At 48.1% G+C, this 15,106-nt stretch overlaps 1 protein-coding gene across 1 annotated transcript in view; it reads left to right on the forward strand.

Annotated features, from left to right (window-relative positions):
- Smpd3 (sphingomyelin phosphodiesterase 3) overlaps window positions 1-15,106 on the forward strand; it is a 91,710-nt gene that overhangs the window by 57,307 nt on the left and 19,297 nt on the right. The gene's annotated exons all lie outside the window — the stretch shown is intronic.

Below are 15,106 nucleotides of genomic sequence, written 5' to 3' on the forward strand. Positions count from 1 at the left end.
AACAGGAAACCAAATACTTCTGTTTGGTCCTGGGATACTGAATAGCTAACTCAGGACTTAACCCATGCTAGGCAAGTGTTGCACCTGTGAGCTACAATCCAAGCCACAGGAAACAAATACCTTTTAATTTCTTAATATAGTTCCTTGTTTATAATCTTAAAAAAAAAATGAGTGCTGGGTTGTATTCTATTTCCTCCTCAAACAGAAAAGGCAAAGTTGCTTATGTATCATCTCTCATATAAGGTTTGGAGGTACCCATTGGTGCTCAGCTGCCACTCAAAACTCCCTCTCCAGGTAGCTGTGGTTGGGACAGCCAGGGCCTGAGCTCACCAGTGCTCACTGGCACATCACTCAGAGGCTGAGGTTAGACTGTGGCATAATAGCTCTTTACCTGCGGGACTATCTTCCCTCAGAGCTGGAGGACACATTCTAATCCCCAAGATGATGACATTTTGATTTCACTTTGCAAGACAAACAGCTAATAAAATAGGTGCATTTTTGGTAACCACCCATACAGCAATCAATCTGTCACTCGAAAACGTGGATCCCAAGAAGTGTGAAACAAGGCCACTCTGGAGTTCTATGGGAACAGAGAAGCCTTCCTCCCGACCAAATTCCATTTGCCCTCCCAACAGGGAGGTCTCAGATTCAGAAAGTAGGAAACACACGGCTAATAAGTTCCTCGCTCTTTACTGACTTTGAGATGATAAGTGTGGGGAGGGTGCACAGGACACTGCTATATTCAGCCTGCCAACACTATCACCTATATACCTCATCCTTTTCAATTCCATCCCAATTGGGGGAAAAAAGCATTTCCCACTCAGCTGGTGGAGTGAGTCACACCCCAGGGGCCTCTTCTGTGTTACAGCCATTCAAGCAGGAACTTAAAACAAAGGGTCATTTCACCACTACCAAAAATCAATAGGACAAGCCCCAGTCATAATACACATCCCCTCTGTGTCCACCTGAGGCCACATTACCCTCACCTCACTCCCCTAATCGCTTTGAATTTCTAACTCTGCCTGGAGACCTCTGGGCTTTTCTGTATTTTTTCTGTAGCCATAATTCCCTGTGAAAGAGAAAGGGGGGGGAAGAGAAGGAAAAGGAGAGGAAAAATGAATGTCATATTGTACACAGGATAGAGTTAAAATCCTTTGCATTCTTTTTAGGACCAAGCTAGAACAAAATGGTCAGGAACTGCCCCAAACAGCTTTAACTGAAGACTTCTGAACAACTCTGCTTTAAGCTTGGGAGGGAGAGCAGATGGCTATAAGCACTAAGGAGCATCTACACACAGTAGGCCCTCAATAAATGTCATTAATTTAGCTTTTAAGTGATGGAATCTGAGCCAGGTGTGGTGGCTCACACCCATACTCTCAGCACTTGGGAGGCTGAGAAGGATCACCATGAGTTCGAGGCCAGCCTAAGCTACAGAGTGAGACTGTTGCAAACAAAACAAAACCCCCAAATGAACAAAAAGATGGATGGTAAAAGGTCTGAGGAACAAATAGTAAGAAGTGGGTAATAACTACTTAGAAAGAAAGAAATGACAAATAAATACTAATAGGAACAGATCAGAACCGAAAATGGCTGTAATTCCATGGTGAAAAACGTAAAGGAATTAAGAAACACCTGTAAGGGGTGAGTGACAGAAAACTGAAAGAAGAGAACAAAGAAGTCAGTGATGTTAGGAATAAAGTGAGACAGCAAACCAAAAATGTTACAAAGAAAACCAAGAAGCAAATAGCAGATCTGGAAAATGGGAAACGGTGTCTCAGCACTAAAGTGAGCTAGAGAAAGACCATGGGAAGGGCACTAGAGGGAGCGCACAGGAGGAGAGAATGGCAAAATGTGCCTCAGCCTAGAGCTCAGAACACACAAGGTACCTTTCAAGGTTAACTATGAAGGGGGAATGAGCATTTGCTAGTTAAAATTTTAAATCATAAATTACCTGAAAAGGTGAGGTAAAGGAAGATATACTTTTTTAACTGGATAAAAATGACAGGGGAGCTGACATCACAAATACTGAAGACAAGCTGAGCCTCGGGGGAGAGAGTACAGCTCCAACCACACACTGGGATTCCAACTCCACATCAGTTATGCTCTACACAAGATTCAGCCTGTAAAGTAGGAGAAAACCAAAGTCATGTAGAGATCGGGAGTATTTAGAATACAATTGTACTTTTTAAAAACGAAGGTGGATGTCTGCCTTTTTAAAAAGGCATGAAAGACAAAGCTGTCTTATGTAATGAGAAATTAGAACCAGAAAGAACGAATGGAAGAACAAAGTACATGAACTGACAAAATGTTGTCATGCCCAAGACTTCATCTACACTCTAACCATTTTAATTCCTGCTCCAGCCCAGACCTCAACTTGGAGCCTCTTCGCCAACTGGGCACACCCACAGAAATGCTGAGCAGTACTCACCCAACCCCTGACTGGTGAGCAATGTCACCATTAGTAGTTACCTGAACAGGGAAACCTCAGACTTCTTCCCTGGTGTTCTTCTGTGCTACCTAACTACCCCTAATCCCACCCATTGGTATTAGTCTGCTTGCCCTGCAATAAAAATACCACAGGCAGGGTGGCTTCAATAACTAACATTTATTTTCTCACAGTCCTGAGATCAAGGTCTGGCTGATTCCAACAAGGGCTCTCTTCCTAGCTTATAGACAGCCTCCTTCTCAGTGAGACTTCAATGCATTTCTTGGGTGTGAATATTCTAGAGTATCTCTTTCTTAGAGGGACATCAATCTTATCTGACCAGGGCCCTACCCTTATGACCTCATGTAGCTCTAATTACTTCCTTACAAACCCTATCTTCAAATACAGTCATGCTGGGGGGTTAGGGCTTGGATACCTGAACTTGGAGGGAGGGACACATCACTCTATCCTCTTACATGTCTTCCAGATAAGCTGCCACTCCCTTTGCACTATATTTCTGCTTTCTCCTACTTCAGCTCCTGCACTGGCCTTCCTGCTTGAAGCCCTTCCCACCACCACACACTTCTTGTAGAATTCTTTCCAAATTAGACCGCAGCTCACCGGATATCTATGAAGGGTTCCCCTAATATCATCTCTTCTCATTCTCCCAAAGACCCTGCAAAGTGATAGAAACCCAAGGCTCAGAGGTTAAGTGGAAGCCCAGTGCTACTCAGAGTCAGATCTGAACCCAGCCTGAGCTCTGAAGTACATGTTCTTCCCATGCCCGTCTCCTGCTGTTGGAGTCTGAACACCTGAAAGCATTAACCCAAATACCCAGGACTATAGATGATGGGCAAATGAGCTTGTATATAATTGTAACTTCAGCTTCTCCTTCATTAATACTTATGGCAAAGTTGATTTCCACTCTGATTTATTAACAAATTTACTTGCACTTTTAAGGGTAGAAATTTTGCAAGCTAGCCTCCATTCATTGAGGTAGGGGCACTGCCGTACCTCACCAGAAGATCAACCAAGTGAAACACTCAGCTCCCCACAGAGTTCTTTGGCGACTGTCCCAGTTTGAAGGGGCAGCTCCTCTCTAGCAATTGCTCTGGGGAACTTCTGCACACTCCACCCCCAAGGTCTCAACAAAATACACAGACAGGCTGCCTGAGTATGACTGCCTCTCCCCTAGCTTTAAGGTGGCTCCTTCCCTGAGGCCAAAAGCTGGTGCCCAATCTCAATTCAAGTTGCTACTGTAGCATGAGGCTAGTTGAACTCACCCGCATGAAACCTGACCCTGACACTCAGGTGGAGGTCTGTGCAACACTAAGCTTGAGTCTCCTTGAAGGTTCCCTGCTACAGTATCACAATGTGGATAAACATATCAGCCTCCTAAGGTGCCAGCCCCTTTGCATGCATGATTTCTGCAGGTATGAAATCAATCTTATCCTTGCTTCAAGAAAGTAGAAACTGAGGCTTGGAGAGGTGCCCTGCCAGAGCTATTAGTGGTTCTGGGGTGCAGGTCCATTCAACCCCATAGCTGGTTCTGTTCTCTGGCAGAAGCATCCAGGAACCTGACCACTCTGGAGCATCCAGGGACATAGTCTCACTTGGAACTATGCTTCCATCAATAGTCACCCCAGGTACTGGTCTGTGGTCTAAAAGCCTGTGGGCTCCAAGCCAACTTGTGGACAGGCAGGCAGGCTTGTGCCTAGACCACTGCTGGCTCCTCAGACACTGCTTTGCTGTACTGGATAAAAGGCCCACTTTCCATGACTGCTCCTGGCCCGCCCTGTCTCACTCCCACTGCCTATTTAAGCTAGAGGCCCTGACTCTGGCTGAACACAGCCAGCTTCCGGAGCTAGGACAGCAACACAGCCTGCCCGGCTCACCCTGGGATGAAAGGTCCTTCTGTTTCACCATTTCCAACTGGTGCGTTCCGAACGATGCTGCTGAGCGGGTTGTGGCGGGATCGGATTCTGTTGCCTGGGAGTACTGACTTGTGTAGCTGGCAGAGGGGCGCTCTGATTGATTTTTTTCCACTGCTAATACCTGACTTTATGTGATCTTATTTTCAAAGAGGGAGAAAAGCTGTAGTTTGTGAAAGGACAGGGGAAAGCATATTTCAAAACAGGGTCTGGCTCAGAACACCAATTATCTGACATGTTTTTCTTTTCTGTTGAGAAAAGTGCCTATAATGTCAAGGTTACAGAGATTCAATTTCCCTTCAGGAACCCCTCCCTAAATAGTCAGTTCCTGACATTTAGTTCTATTTTGAAAACACATGCAGGGAACTTTTCAAAAGAGAGCTGTGCAGTTGGTGGGGGATAGTTTGGGAACTGTCAGAGGCCAAAGAATGCTTGACAGACTTCTTCACCAGGAGAGAAGAGTGAGCCCCTCCCTACTTGTGACTATTGGTTGAGTTCTGGAGAGTGTTCCGTCACCACTGTGAATTGCTCCTCTCCTTTCAGGCCCTGTCTTGACCTCCTCTTTCCAGAGGGAAGGACCAGGAGGTCTCAGAGGGTAAATGAGATTAGGAGTCACATGACCCCAGGTGGCTGCAGTGGGGCCTACCTCCCTTCTGTCTACTTCCAGAAGTTTGCTAGTCTGTGGTCTAGGATCATCTGGGTGAGGAGGCAGGATGCCAGGGACAGGGATCAGGGTCTCCCCCAGAGGCCAGGTCAGCAAGATAACCTGAATTCCCACCAGCTGGACTCCCCAGGATGCAAGGGGATGGGGATTGTCAACTTCTTAGCTGTGAGAGAAAAAGCTAGGGTACCCCATGAAAACTAGGACCCTTGGAATTCAGGCCACCTTAAGTTGCACATGAACACTGGCTTCCTTCTTCCCACTCTGATCTGGGAGTACCAAATACTGATACTGGTGCTGGCCTGGTGGTACTGCATTTTCTCCAGTATTCCAGGGGAGGGGATGTTGGAGTCCCAGAGGTTAAGAGACTTGCCCAAGACCTTTAGCTGCTGGACACCTGGCCTGGACCTGAACCAGGTTTCCCAGGAGCCCATAACTTCCCTAAATGGACACCTAACCAGAAGGGAACCAACCTTTAGGTGAAAAGAAACACTCCTGCCAGAGCTTCTGCAAGAGATTGGATTAGGACTCAGATTTCAAACTCATAAAGGATGGGGTAAGGTCTGGCGGGACTCTGCGGAGTGTGGTACCCTGACGCAGGATGTGTGGATGATGAGGGCTTACCCTGACGCAAGATATGCGGATGATGAGTGCAGGGTAGTGGAACTGCTTTGAGAAGGGGCAGGGGGCAAGGAGAGCCTCTCTGGCTACGCTTGCCAGATTGAGGTCCGGAGCGCGCGAGAGCCTAGGATTGGCCGGGAATTCGGGGGCGGGGCGTGAGACTGGAAGGTGGGAACTAAAGGCTGAGACAGACCCTGGAGGCCCTGAGCGTGGTGGGAGAATGGCCCGGGGACCTGATTGCAGGGACCGGGCTAGAGGGGCCAGGGGCGGGGCCTACAGGTAGAAGAGGTCAATTCCATAGAGCGTTAGGGCCAGAATCCCAAGCTGGGGAAGTCGGAGGAGTATGGGGACGCCGTGGAATCTTGTTCAGAGGCCTCTCTCACACAAGTACCCTTCCAACTATCCCTTCCAAAGACACCTCTGGGTTCATGAAATATCAACCCCACTGAGCCATCCTTTCTCTGGCCAGTCTATCCTCCCTCTAACAGGCTGCAAATCTCTCTGGTTCTTCCTGGCGACACTGCTTCTTCCCCAACCTGCTCCGGTCCAGGGTACCCCAAGATTGGGTTCCGAGTGCGAGCACTGCTCCCATCCCCAATCCATGCGAGACAGGGGAGTGCTCCGATTGTTCCGGGTTTGCCAACCAAACCCTGGCCAGCCGCGGGGCACTGAATTGCCTCTTCCCTATGCCCCTCTCAACCTGCCAGCCTGGGTACAAGCTGTCCACGTGAGGGGTCAACGTCACTCCCACACAGCCCTTCCCATCAGTTAGCCCTCCGCCCCCCTGTCACATAAACCCCGCCCTCATCCCCTCTGGCTGCACTTTGCAGCGGGGCTGGAATCACACACCCTTGCCCTGGCGACTGTGGAGGGTGTGGCAGCGCCAGCAGCGCAGGCGGAGCTCCGAGGTCTTTGTACCTGGCTCTCCAGCTTCTCTGTGGCTGTCTGGCTGTCGTTGAGTTCCGGAGATTGTTCCAGGGCCCTCTGTGAATTTCTCATCTTTCAGGTCCAGACTGCCTTGGCATCCCCTCTCCAGAGGGAAGGACCAAGAGGTCCAAGTGGTCTCTCCTCAGGTAAGACAGGCGTCTGGAACCATGGGAAGAGGAGCTCTAGCTTTGCTCCTCCCACCCTTTCTCCTTTTAGTTTTGGTTTTTTAGATAGGGTCTCAAATATGTAGTCCAGGTTAACCCGGGACTTATATATCATTGTGCCTCAACCTGCTGGGATTAATGTTAGCCATGGGCTACTCGCTAATATTTTTATATAAAAGAGATGCTGGGTGAAATTGTTTAAGAAAAAAACTCTATGGCTCCATTAAAAAAATTTGAAACTGACAGCTCTGGGGTAAGCAATCTCTGCAGGCCTGCCCTGGGAGTGTGTGGCTACACCTTGGCAACTTCTGGGAAAGAGTGAAATCTATCAGCACACAGGAAAAACACTGAAGGGAGGGATACAAGGCAAGTATCCTGAGCATGTAACCAGGTATCATTGCCCATCAAACTATCCAAAAAAAATATATTTTGACTCTAAAACCCAGAACTGGTGAGGATATTGTGAAATAACCATTATCAAACAGTCAGTGAATTGATACAACACTGGTGGAAAGAAGTTTGGCAATATTTATCAGAAGCTTTAAAGTTTATTAATTCTCTTGAATCATCCCAGAGAACAAATTCAGACTACTGAGCATTCAGAATTCAGGAATAAAAGCAAAAACTAGGAACACGGTGACCTCAGAGCATCAAGACTAGTGCAAGAAGCCAACCCCTCCCAAACAGTGACAAAATAAATATTTTCTGGACTACCAGGGAGGTTACCAGGCCAGGAGCAGGGAGATTTGGGGTCCAGGGTAGTGGGGACTGTATGAAAGAGCAAAGAAGATGTGATGAAGCCATCGCACACAGAAAGGAGAGGTCATTGGGGTCTACACCAGGAGTTTCTAGAGACAATATAAACTTAGGAGACTGAAATAATGCACGGATCTATTTTTGGACATTGAGGGGGAGGACAAAGTAGAAATGTTACTTTTCCCTAGGAGTGTGCAGGGTATAAGGGAGGCCTGGTGCTGGACGGTTTTGAATATGAATGTTTAGCATTTATACTCAGCCTTTGTGAGAAAAGTAAAGGGAAATTGGAGGCAGATGACCCAGCTGCCACCTCTCAGGAACTGCCATTTATTTCTGAGTCTCAGTTTCCTCATCTGTACAGTGGAGCCATTGGGGTGGCTGTACAGTACCAAATGCATCCTTAGTGGTAAGCATACATCCTTAGAGGTGCTTGCTGTGTGACAAATGGCAGATGGCCCAATGAGGCAGAGCCTACCTCCCTCATGTCTCTGCCATGGCCTAGTTTTTGCCTGTGTTCCATCTCAGCAGGGAAAAAGAAAGGAAGGGAAGAAGTTTGAGGTCCTAGGTGGCTACAGGTGGACTCGAAGGAGCTGGCTTGTTGAAGCCATTCTGACTGTGGCTAGAGTCTTTAGGGAGCAGAGCTGCCACCTGTCAGTCGGGTAGCAGTCTTCCTGTTACCTGCCTGCTAGCTACACAGCCAGGGGCAAGTGATGGAATAAAATACTGAGGGTCTATGGACAGTGGAGGGGGCACTGGCCTCATTCCTCAAACTGACTCAGAGTTTTAGGAAATAGCTCTTATTTTCTGGGAGGAATAGAAGACTACCACATGGGCAAGATCCTTGGTCCTGCAGAGGCAACCCACCAGACCCCACTTGTTTAAAAGCATGAAATTGAGCCAGGCATGGTAGCTCACGCCTTTAATCCCAGCACTCGGGAGGCAGAGGCAGGTGGATCTTTGTGAGTTCAAGGCCAGCCTGGTCTACAAAGTGAGTTCCAGGCCAGCTGGGGCTAGAGGGAAACTCTGTCTCAAAAAGACCAAAAAAAAATTAAATTAAATTAAAAAAAAACATGAAATTGTTGACATAGCTTGAAGTCAGGAAGGAAGGGAGGGAGGGAGGGAGGGAAAGAAGGAAAAGATTCAACAGGGACTTTCAGCTGGTTGATTCCTCAGTTTCCCCACGCTCTGCCCCTGGTCCCATGTCACCATCTGTCTTGCTTCTTGCCCTCCTCCCACTCTTAAGACTGTTCCTTCCCAGAGCCCTTTGGTCAGATCTTTGTGACAGGGGCTGCTCACCTTTCTAGTGTTCAGATTGCAAACTTGTGCAATACATGCACAAAAACAAACAATTGCCAAGACAGACATGGCCTATTTGAGGCAGGCCAAAGGGCTCTGTGGAGCAGGCACGGGTGGGGATTGGCTGAGATTTGATAAAGAGATCATCACTGTGCCCCTGAAGCTGAACTCTGCTGAAGTCACATCCCTTTGCACAGATAAGGTTGAGGCAGCAGTCCTGGCAAAGGCAGAATGCCTGGAAGGAAGGGTATGGTGGAGAACTGTTCAGGTCTGGGCTCCTGGGGCTCCAGAAGTAAGGGACACAGAAGTCAGGCTGTTCAGCTGAGCCTGCCCTCCCTGCTAAGGTGCTTGAGTATCAGTGAGAGCCACTGAAGGGTTTAGCAGGAAGTTATGTCTATAGTATAGTTTAGAAAGATCCCACCAGTAGTTAGGTGAGTCAGAGGGAAGGGGCTAGGTGCAGGGAGGCCAGGTGAGGCTGCTGTAGTTTCTGGTAGGAGAGGACAAGACCTGATCTGGGCATGACTGTGGGAATCCATCCAAAGGGCTCTGGAGATTGAGCTGTGGGCTGCTAAGAGGAGATAGGATATAGAAGAGGCCCACTATTCAGTGACACTTGAGACAGCTGCTGTTGGGAAAGTAGAAGAGGGATGATGAACTTTGAGGGGAAGATGTTGACTTGTCAATCAAATACATGAGGTCAGAGGTCATGAGACACCCGGGCTGCCCATCACTTGAGAACAGATATCCCAAGAGGGATGCCCTGAGAATGAGGGAAGAGACAGAGGAAAGTCTGGCATCAAGACAGTGGGCAGGGGAGGCAATGACACCAAAGGACTCTGAGAAGGAGCAGCCCTGAGAGCAGGAAGAGAGTAAGAGGCAAGAAGGGTGACATGGGACCAGAGACAGAGTATGGAAACAGGAATCAAGCAGGGGAAAGCCCCTATTGAAACTGTTCTCCTCTCCCTCCTTCCCTTCCTCCCTTATATACTTCTTTCCTTTTATCCTTCCTTTCTGTGCTGGGGATGGAACCCAGTGGCTTGAACATGCTAAGCACTCTGCTGCTGGGCCATATCCCTAGCCCCTGAAATTAATTCTTATTGTTGTTGAGACAAAGTCTCACCATTATGTAGCCAAGCCTAACCTGGAACCCTCGATCCTACTGCCTCAGCCCCCTTAGCGCTCCCTACACCTGGCTTCCTGGGCCTATTTCTTAAAGCAGTTCTGGTTGACACTCATGGACTGTGTTTGAATTAGTGCTGACATCTCTGTGGAGATTTTCTTCCAAAAACATACCAGCAAGTCCAGCAAGATACACTGTCCACCTTCTCTCTGGGGGTGGGAGTGCAGCCTCAAGCTGGGTTGCCACTCAGTCACTCAGTTAGCCATCATGCTGTGATTGGAAAGGATTAAGTAGGCTGGACTGAGCTACATGTTGGGGGTAGTGTCTGAACAGTGTGCCTTTAAGTTAAAAATAAGAAGAAACAAACCACTTAGGAGTGCATGGAGCCTCCTCCCAGGCCCACGTTACACAGCTGTTCTTCCTGGTGTCTGTCTCTTCCTCACCTGCAGATGGTCACTGGGGTCACTGAGGGTATGGCCCAGGCAGGCAGGACTTCCTGAGTAGCTCCATCCCCGTGTCTACTCCTGGCTCCCTGTCTATCCCCCCTCTCTACCTGCCTCGCCCTTGCTCACTGCTTGCTGCTCCCAATATCCAATACCTTCCTGCCCTAGCACATCCTAGAAGACAGCTGAGCCTTCAGTACATATACAATCATCAGAATTTCCTAGGCCCCTGTGGAACACCCAGAGCAATTATATCTGACTTTCTGGTACTCCAAGTTCTCTGTTTAACAGTTCTGTTTTGGCCCGACCCCTTGTCCAACAGCATTGACTCCACAGTACCTTACCATACCCAGCATTTGGGCTCTGTCTCCAAGCATGGAGGCATAAACTGTTGGCCCTATCTCACTTGTGTCCACCTGATACTGCCTCCTGCCTGTCTTCTGTAGGCCCCACCTGGCCCCTAGACCAACCTCTCTCGCTGAGCCCTCACAGAAGTTTGTTTACTCAGATGGATTTACTCCCTATCTGTGGATTTACTTTCTACCTGTGTCACCAAAGCAACTACAGTTTCTAGTAAAAATGAAAAGATTAAGGCACAGCAACCACAATGCCTCATGGTCCCAGAGGACCTGGGCACAAAGCAGGAATGGACTTTGTCACTTACCACACTGAAGATGTGAGGAGTGAGCCTCCACCTGGCCTGGAGTCAGGGCAGAGGACCATCATTATCTTCATCAAAATGGAGATGAAGAAAGTACATTCCAGAGGTAGATCTGACTATAGTCCTAGAAGCCAAAAGCTGTCATTTATTTTCTTTTTAAAAATATTTTATTCAGTAGCCTGGCGTGGTGGCGCACACCTTTAATCCCAGCATTCGGGAGGCAGAGGCAGGCGGATCTCTGTGAGTTCGAGGCCACCTTGGTCTCCATAGCGAATCCCGGCCAGCTGGGGCTACAGGGAGACCCTGTCTCAGAAAGACCAAAAAAGAAAAAAGAAAAAAAAATATTTTATTTATTTTTATTTTATGAGTATGAGGTCATTGCTTGCATGTGTATAAGTGCCCCCATGTTGTGCAATGTCCTCAGAACTCAGAAGTCAGATTCCTCTAGAACTGGAGTTATGGATGGTTGTTATCTGCCATGTGGGTGCTGAGAATTGAACTTGGGTCCTCTACAAGAGCAGCCGTATTCTTAAATACTGAGCCATCTCTCTAGCCCCCAAAAGTTGCCATTTCTTAAGGCTGGGTTTTGAACCAAACAAATAGGCTGATTATGACCCAAACTAGAAACTTTCCTCCACTGGTCAAGTTGGGATGGCCAATGCTACGGATATAATCAGAAGTTACCTTGGGTTAGGGATGTAGCTCAGTTGGCAGAGTCCCTAGTACTTTATAAACCAAGTATGGTGGCTCATACCTATAATCCCAACACTTGAGGGGTGAAGATAGAAGAATCAGAAGTTCAAGGTCATCCCCAGCTACATAGTGAGTTCAAGGGCAGACTGGGGCAAATGAAACCCTATCTCAAAAGAATGTTGCCTTGTTATTTCCTTATATGTAGGTTATCTGGAGCCCTGGCCGATGGAGTAGCCATAATCTCAAACACTGTAGGTCCATGTGGCAGAGGGAGAAAGCTCTAGAGCTCGAAGTTCTCACACCTGCTGCGAAGTATTCTGTTTTACAGGGACTCTAGGAAACACAGCCTTACTTTTTTACCTGCTGTCTCCAGCTGCTCTAGAGGCAAAAGTCCAGGCCTAGGTTTGCAGGAAACTATGGACAAAAAGGAAGATTTTACTCGGGCCTTCGCCTAAGTAAACATGCTTATCTCTTTAAGTAGTCATTGCTTCCTGGAGCTGTGTCACTATCCACACTAGCAATATGGGTGCTACATGTAGCTGGTGCAACCAGAGCCAAGAGTTCCTGCAACTTCTTTCAGAAGTACATAATTCAAAGCCCAGCGTGGTGGCTCACACCTATAATTTGAAAACTTAGCAGGCTGAGGCAGGAGATTGTGAGTTGGAGGCTAGCTGGGGCTACATAAATTCTAGGCCAGCAAGACCCAGTCTCAAAAAAAAAAAAAAAAAAAAACCTACAAGCAGGATTAGGGAGGTAGCTCAGTGTGTAAAGTGCTTGCTATGCAAGCATGAGGACCTCTGGTCCCCAGAACCCATGTAAAAGCCAGGTGTGGCAGCCTACATCTGTAACCCTAGTGCTGGGAGGCAGAGACAGGCAGATTCTAGGGCTTCACTGGCCAGTCATCCTAGCCCAAACAGTGAGCTCCAGGTCAGTAAGAGATCCTATCCCAAAAAGTAAGATGAAAAAAAAATGATTGATGAAGACATCCTGATGTCAGCCTCTGGCCTCCATATCCACCTGCATGGGCAGGCACACCCACACACACGTGTGCACACACTACATACATGCGAGCACACACGGACACACATACACTACACACGTGCACACACACACATACAGAAAACAAAAACAGGAAGTTCAGAATTCAAGAACCAAAAGCAGGTGTAGACAGGGTTTACTACCATCATAGAGGCAGAAATAGCTGAAAACCTGAGCCCCAGAAGACCTTCAGTGTTGAGTTCAGAAAATTTGGTGGCAATACTTATAAAGAACTTGGGAGACTCATAGACCCCCCCTCCCATAAGCAATTCCTCCCCATATATTTTGTTTTTCTCTTTTTGAGACAGGGTCTTCCTGTAGCCCCAGCTGGCCTGGAACTCGCTACGTAGACCAGGCTAGCCTCAAACTCCCAGATATCTGCCTGCCTCTGCCTCCTAAGTGCTGTGATTAAAGGCGTGCATTGCCATGCCCAGCATCCTCCCCATGTTTGATGTGGACAAATGACTGATTTACAGTCTTAAGCAAGCAGCAGACTCTAGCAGCCCTCAAATCCCTCCCAGTTGTGTAGACCTCAGTGTGCTGGATGGCCTCACAGACAGGTCAGAGGTCTTTCCATGCAAGCAGCCCTTGTTCCAGAGTCTTCTGGGCATCCTCTTTTAGGGGGAAAGAATTCTGGTTGGTTCTCTTGGAGCCAAGAAGTAGTCCCTGAGTATAGCAGTGGCCTGGGGTCAGAAGTCTCTGAAAGGGCCAAGAACAAAGGGCCTCATCTGTCAGCAGGGAATGACACCTGGCCTCAGTCCAGGAAACCCAGGCCCAGCTTCCCAGGGCAGCAGCAAGATGGATGACATGCTTACTTACATACCTGATTTCATCTACTCACTGGTTAATCTCTGCACAAATTCTCCTCTAGGATCCAGTTGGTCAAATGTTCCTTGCATAGAAAATTTCAGGCTAAAGGTAGAATGATTCCCTTTAGAAGAATGTCAGCAAGTTTGTTCTGCTTTAGGGGGGTTTGTCTTTATCTGTGCTCTCTGGTGCCTTGAAATGCCTGCACACTGCTCAGTCAGACAACCTATCCCAGGAGGAAACACTGTACTTGAATTTGAATTGAGCACAGGGTCTCTGCAGAGGTCCTAGCCTTTGTGTAAGACTAGTGTTTAGAATTCTCCTCCCACAGAAAGTATGTCGTTTTTCCTTCTTAAGCAAAGTATGTTCTGAGCCTTGTTTGGCTCTCAAACCATTGACACAGGCTGAGCCAGCAGGGCTCAGAGGTTTGAAATTCCTACTCTCTGTTACTGAAGAGAATTTTTCTGCCAGTAGATATGGCATTGGATGGCTGGGGCATGCTGGGGTCGGTGGAACTTCCTTGGCATTTGAGCAGTCCCTCTTATACATCAGATGCCCCAGAACTCCCCTGAGGCAATAACATGACGTTCTAAGGAGTTCCAGGATCACTTTCTATGGTTATTCATGAAGCCTGACTCAGACACAGACCCCAGCATCCAGGCAGGTTCCAAGCTCTTGAGGTCAGAGGCCCACGCCTGGTTAGATGCTCAGCTGTTCATCCCTGTGTTGGGCCTGCTCCTGTTCTCCCCATCAATGGCTGTATGGAGAAGGGCCTGTGAGCAGAGTAACCTTGGAGACCATCCACTTCATAGCGGAAGACTTCATCCCAAGTCTCCTTTGCCATCCTGGGCTCAGCCTCTATGAGTGCACAGGAGTGGTAGAAGCCCTGTGACTTCTCCCCTGGCAGGCTTTAAGGCAGATGGATCTTGTGCAGGCAGTTCTTAAGCATGTCAGGGTCCATGGGAGTGAGGGGAGGCTCAGACAGGATTTAGGTACCAGCTACCATCCAGCCTTCTTAGCAGTGCCCTTTGTGGTCACCGATCATAAAACATGGAGCGGCAGGCTGTGGAGACTACAGTGGCCAGATTGCTTGAGCACCCCTGGCATCCACTCCACTGACCTGGCTTGAGATTTGCTTTCCAAGCACATACTAGTTGGCTTCATTTGAGCTTTCTGAACTCAGCCATGGAAATGCCCAGTCTGGCGGGTGGAAAGAATACCCCAGAGCTCCTCCCAGCCCATTCCTGTTCTCAGAAACCACATGGCGAATTAAATAGCTCCCATGGAAAGTTTCTTTTTGAAAATTTTATGGACCCTTGGCCTGCACTTGTCTTCTGCAGAGGTCTGTGAGTTAGGCTTATACAAGTAGCCCACAACAGATGACTCTGATCAAGCCCTGCTGGAAGACAAGTCTGAACATCTCCCACATTGTCCTTGCCCCCTTCATCTAGGAGAGCAGGTGCATCATTATAAAGCCAACCAACCCCACAAGGAAACTTTGAAAGTATCTTGAGCTTGCTTTCTCTCTCTCTCTCTCTCTCTCTCTCTCTCTCTCTCTCTCTC

This window comes from Nannospalax galili, unplaced genomic scaffold (assembly GCF_000622305.1).
Source record: "Nannospalax galili isolate Female #2095 unplaced genomic scaffold, S.galili_v1.0 scaffold410, whole genome shotgun sequence".
Classification (NCBI taxonomy): Eukaryota; Metazoa; Chordata; class Mammalia; order Rodentia; family Spalacidae; genus Nannospalax; species Nannospalax galili.